The sequence below is a fragment of the Talpa occidentalis genome, unplaced genomic scaffold (genome assembly GCF_014898055.3).
Source record: "Talpa occidentalis isolate TD23 unplaced genomic scaffold, MPIMG_talOcc4v2.1 talOcc4.11, whole genome shotgun sequence".
Classification (NCBI taxonomy): domain Eukaryota; kingdom Metazoa; phylum Chordata; class Mammalia; order Eulipotyphla; family Talpidae; genus Talpa; species Talpa occidentalis.
The window spans coordinates 45,871,601-45,877,839 of NW_023601104.1; positions in this window are offsets into that span (position 1 = coordinate 45,871,601).

A 6,239-nucleotide genomic window follows, 5' to 3' on the forward strand; every position below is an offset into this window, starting at 1 on the left:
CCGTGTACCTTTCACCGTTGAGAATTGGGACTGAGTCACAACTGTTTCATTCTCTTCAGGAACGGTGTGTGTGTGTGGGGGGGGGCGTTTAGAAGGGTGCTTCAAATAGAGGGGACTCAATGATCCACAATGTCCAAGAGTGCTATAACACTTCCCAAAGTACATTATTCCAGCTTCTACTAGAAATCAAATTAAGCTCCCAGTAATGAAGGAGAATAGTGATGGGATAGTTAGAGTTACGGAGCTCAGCATTTTGACCCCCATATGATTTTCTTTCAGTCTGATAGATATTTATGAGGCCATTTTCCCCTCTTTTGATGTCCCACTAATGGAAAATCCAAAGTAGCATTGTCTAGTGTGCTGACTTTTGCCAAACCTCATGTCCTCCCTTTTTAGACAGACTGGAGCATTAAAGCTAAGAACCAGAGCTCTAGCTTCTGTCATTCTCATTTAATATCACCCCTCCAATTTTTTGTCTTTCTCTTTAGCTTTTCCTGACCCCTTTGAAGGATGGACTGCAGTATTTTCCTAGGCAACTAGAGGAAAAATAGGAATTGGTGTGTCAGGCTGCTGCTGCGCTAAAGAGGTGGGACCATTTCTTCCAATTGGGTTGGGTCAAGATATAGAACAAGCCTCCATCACACTATCAGAGGCTCAACTCCTTCCACAGGTCCTGGGGATATTGGCAAATGATGGGAAACAAGTGAAAGGGTAGTGGGCATTTTACATTTACAAGCATGTACAGAATATTAGAGTCAGATTGCTTGGAAGAATTTCAAGCTCCTTCATCCTTGGGGTGGAATATTTCATGGTAGATTTCTCCTCATCTGATTCTGGCATGGGAAATTATTAGGAAGAAACTTTTCCCAAGTGTAGTGTTTTGCTGTGGGGTTCAGGAAGCTCCTCATGGATGAATATGCACTTGATTCACAGAACTTGGACCCCCTAGCAGCTCACTGAGACATGGGAGAGTATCACCGGTCTCTACTGAAACCCTCCTCCTCTTCTTCTTCTTCTTTTAAACCTTGGCCTTTCTCTCTTCTAAGGTGGTTCCCTAGCTTATACAAGTTAAACATTTCGACTCTCAAATACGAGGCTCTCCCATAGATTTTTTTTTTTTCTCGAGGTTCTCAAGCAAAATTGCCGGTGCCACAATGTTATGATGGAAGGATGCTGAAATGACAGGCCTAGTAGACGCTTGTCTTAATCATCGGCTTCTTAATTTAGTTTTAGTTCTGTGTGTGTGTGAGTGTGTGAATGTGTGTGCATGCGCGTGCGCCCGTGCGCGCACACATACACACACACATACACACACACATGTGCGCGCCCCTGGGGATACTGAGGGTGCGCGCAGCGGCTTGACAACCTGCAGCTCCCTAATGAGTGATGAGGCAGGGCTGCTGCAGAAAAGTAACACTTTCCTGGTGTGAAGACCTCTTACTGAGAAGTTTAGTTCACTACTGTTCTCGCAAACCTAATCATATAACCTGTAACCAAAACCCACAGAACAAGGATACAACACGCTAAAGAGTAACTTATAATCACTAAATGTTAGCACCATTACCTGCTGTTAGAAAGGGATTACAGACGAGGTGGCTCCAGTGAGGGCAGACCTTGACTGTTACTGGATCTGGGGAAATACCTGGATGCCTCTGCAGGAGTTCTGCTGGCTCCCAAATGTCACCGGGTCAGGTACTCCCTATGCATCTGCAGAAAGAGAGCTTTTTAGCCAGAACCGGGCCCTGAGCACAGCTAAAAGCAGCTGAAAGGACACTATGTCCCGGACCCAGATCAGGATGGACTTCAGGTAAATATAGCAAATGTGTCCCGCCCTCCTTCAACCAGCAGCTAGGAAGGAAGCAAAAAGCTAAGCAAGACCCCAGGCGGCAAACAGGCCCAAGGAACACAATATAACTTCAAGTTGAAAATGAAGTTGCTACTACCTATTTGAAGGTGGGCTGTGGAGTCATGTTTATTAATTAAAATTAGAGACAGAATAATCTATTCCTCCAGCAGTTCTTCCCCTAAACCGCTCAGTCTTCACCACTGAGTCTGTCCTCTTGGGGGAGAGGAAGGGAGGGACGACAAGCAAAGAAGTTTACCACTACATATACCAGAAAATTACATTTTGCTGTGATTTTTTGCTTTGATTAATTAGCCGTGTTTATTTGTAGACGTATGCGTGTGAGAGAGCAAGTTTTAAGATGACAAGGAGAAATAAATGAATGATGAGGAATTTATTTCAAGTCTAAGGCCACTGGATGCCCACCGTTTTCTGAAGATAGCAGAGACCGAGATGGAAATGCAGGGTTAGAGCTCCTTGTGCTTGGGGAAGAGGCTCAAAGTGGATGTGGGCTGTCCTTTAAATCCAATTTGCACCCAAATTGGCCCATAGGATACACAAAGCCCTATCCAGGGACTTTCAACTTGCACAATACTCTGTCCAAGAACCCCCTCCCCCTCCATTTCATCTAGTAGCAGTTCTAAAAAGAAGCCATTGCTGAGACAAATGTGGGTTGCTGAGTAAACAGTGCCTGTTTTGTTGAACAAGCCTACCCCCACACCTATATATATACACACACACTGCACTCTATCTCACCATAAAGTCCAATTAAAATAACTAAGGGGAATTCAAACTCACTTCCCCCAAAAGTGCAAATGACCTTTGTTTGTTAGGGAGGATAAATCTTAAATATGATGATATTAAACTATTATCTATTTCTATACAAATGTCCTATTTTGAGAGACTTGCATACACGCCATTCTTAAAATAATATAGCACATGCTTAATTTACATGCAAAACATTTTCCCAGTCAATATAAGCTCTTGGCACATAAAATCAGATTATTACAGCTCTCATTAGCAGACCCAGGTTTCTGCTCTTTGAAAGTAAACAGAAGAAAAACTTATTTTCACCTGCTAAAATTTTATGCAAGATTACAAAACAATGCCCACTCAGCTCTGACCTAAGAAACACCTTAAAACATTAAAAATTCATCAGTCAGTGCTGGTGTTGTATTCAAGGAATGCTTCTCCAGTTTGCTGCTGAGCTCAGATTTGAATAAAATGTCCAATGTTAACAAACAATACCCACGTTTGGCACTTTGTGTATTAAATTGATCAAACAGATTTTAGGAGGCACAATGCACAATTTGTACAGACCTGATTGAGTTAATATAATATCAGCAAATTTTACATAGAAATGATTCTGTTTCTTTTCTTTGTGTTTAAAACCAGCACAGATTACAAATTTTAATGATCTGAAAATGTTTGGTATACAAAATCATGCTTATTTCAGTATTAGCAAAAACACAAGAAATTTTTCAACACAAACACCCAGCTGTGTCTATTTTAAAAGCAGTTCAATGACAGCTTGCACTTATGAGCATGCAATCAGCTAATTTCGCTTTTTTTTCTTCTGTGTTAATCAACACTTTCCTTCCTGCATATCAGAGTACAAATAGTATAGTTACTCCACATCAGTAAATGTTTACGTAACCTGTCCTTTCCCAAGAATCCGGTTACACCGAATCATTTCACGCTAGACCGACTACGAAAACGTACCGGGCCGTCCACCTCTGAGGGAGCCCTTGTGTGCCATTATAAGTGGAGATGAGAAGGGGGGCTGTGGGGGGAGAAATGGGGAGGAGTAGGTGGAGGAATGGAGTGAGGGAAAGGAATGGAGGGAGGAGAAGTGGGGTGGGGGGGCGGAGGAAGAGGGGAGGAGGGAGGAAAGACAGTTGAGGAAAAGTAGGAATAACAGGCCTGAGGAGGGGAGATGAGTGGGAGGAGGAAAGAGAGCCGGAGGAAGGCGGCCCGCAGATCTCTTCAGCTGGTCCGCAAAGCCCATGAGCTCACGGGGCTCTGTAAGAAATGTAGAGCCTAGAAGTCAGTTTGGGGGGCCATGCCATTATGATCGCTGGAACCCTTGATATTGTGCACATGTAAATATCGTTTGTTTTAAAATAAGGAAATACTTAGACACAGGAAGAAATACCTAATAGACACAATGGGAGGATATTTGAGGTTAAACCGATGTCCAAACCTCTTTTATGGTGTTCCTAATAAGAATCACCATTTGTAATTCTTTCATAGTCTCTCTCTCTCTCTCTCAGCTTTTCATGGTGGAGGGTGAGGTGGAGTGTGTGGACTAGCTCCCCTATTAACCTGAGCATTCATCAACTCCGTTCTTCGTATCAGAATTGCACTTTACTATCACATATAGGCATCACTTTTTCGTTTTCCGTTTTCTGATATACCAAAACCGCCAGATAACTCGAGACTCTCCAAGTGAAGAAACGTTGACATTGTTTGATTATTTACCTTGCAGAGGAGGGAAAGGGGACTATTCACTTATGCTTCTCTTCCACCTCCCTCTTCTCTCAGGCTACATCCTCCGTAAAATGTGGTATGTTTCCTGGCCATGTGGGATGGAACAGCCTTTGATCAGTGTGCTCCACACCAAATTCCAATCCCTGGGAAATGCTGGGCCTTAGCCCTGCCCCTGGCCATGGGATCCTTTTAAAGCCCCCAATCACAATCTCCCCCACACTTGAGCCGCCAACCGAACCTTCTCAGTGTTAAAGCCCAAGAAGCCGGGATTGTGGAACCCACGTTCCCGAGGCTCCTAAGTGTCTTCCAGCAGCAGCATTCAGAGTGGGGAAGATCGGGCTTCAGCCTGAGGTTATTTCAGGATGGAGGCCCGCATGAAATAAAAGCACTTGAGAAATGCAAAGCAAAAAAGAAAAGAGGGAGCGAAAATAGGAAGGCTTAACAAAAACAAAACCAAAACAAAACAAAACAAAAAAAAACAAAAAAAAAACGGGAAGAAATAGACGCCCACCCTAATTTTCCCTCCAATGTCAACAAGCAACAGGAAAGCATTTCCAGGGTGATGGCTCGCGGCTACTCGCTTCCAGCTGGGATTAGAAGCTGAGCAGGCGCTGGAGCGGCGAGGAGAAAACCACCCCGAGTCCCCCCGAGCGGGAGCGCCGGTCTGGAGCAGAAGAGAAGGGACAGGAAGAGGCGCAGAGAGAGCATGTGTTACCTGGTTTATTTCGAGATTGTTTGGTATTGTTTTCTCTCTGAGCACCCCTCATTTCGGAAGGCCACCACCGACGCCCACCACTGAGCCGCCCCCGCCCGCCGTCGCCGTCGCCGCGCCGGGAGCCACAGGCCCGGCTTCCCGGCGGCGCCCGAGCTCGGAGTAAGTAACCCCCGTGCGGCCCCGCGCCCGCCTGCCCACTGCCTCCCACTCGCCCCGCCGCCGCCGGCGCTCCTCGACCCTCCCCCCGCCCCGAGGTATGGGACCCCCCTCCTCCCCTCCCCCGCCGCCCGGAGCCTCGCCGGGGGCTGACCCCCGAGGGCCCCGGTCTCCCCACGGGCTCGGGGCCGCGGGCCCCGGGCCTGCGGGGCCGCCTGGGCGAGCGGCGCCTCGCCTCGCCTCGCCTCGCCCCTTCCTCCCGCCCGCGCCGCGGTCCTCGGCCCGCACTCCCACGCCGCCCTCCGCCGCCGCCGCCGCCGCGCCCCCGCTTTTAAAAATAAAATCGGATACCGACTTTAATCACTAAGGACAAATATTGACGCTCAAACGCAAACGACCCGCGAGTGTGAGGAGGAAGCCGGCCCCGCGGGCTCCCCGCCCTGACGGGGGCACTCGGCCGCGGGGCGCGGGGCGCGGGCGCGGGCGCGGGGCGCGGGGGCGCGAGGAGGGCCGCGGCGCCGCGTGCTCCCGCCGGCGTATCCCTGCGCGCCGCGCACGGCCGGGAGGCCGCGGCCCGAGGCGCGGGGGAGGCGAGCGCCCGAGGGGGCGGGCGCCGGCGGGCGGGGCCGGGGTGGGTGGGCTCGGGCCCGCCGATTGGCCGACGGCGGGAGAGACGCGCCCGCACGCCGCCGGCGCTGATTGGCCCAGCGGTAGGAAAGGTTAAACCAAAAATTTTTTTACAGCCCTAGTGTGCGCCTGGAGCTCGGAAAATTAATTGTGGCTATAGCCGCCTCGATCGCTGTCTCCCCAGCCTCGCCGCGGCCGCTCCGGGACGCGCCCGCCCGCCGCCCGGCTCTCCCCCCCTTTGGGCTGCTGCTGCTGCTGCTGTGACTGCTGCTGCGAGAGGAGGAGGAGGAGGAGGAAGCAGCAGAAAAGGGGGGGGAGCGGGGGGTGGGGGGAGCCCGAGAAGTGGAGTTGGGAGCGAGGGAGCGTCACCCCGGGGCGGTGGTGGTTTCTTTTTTTCTTTCTTTCTTT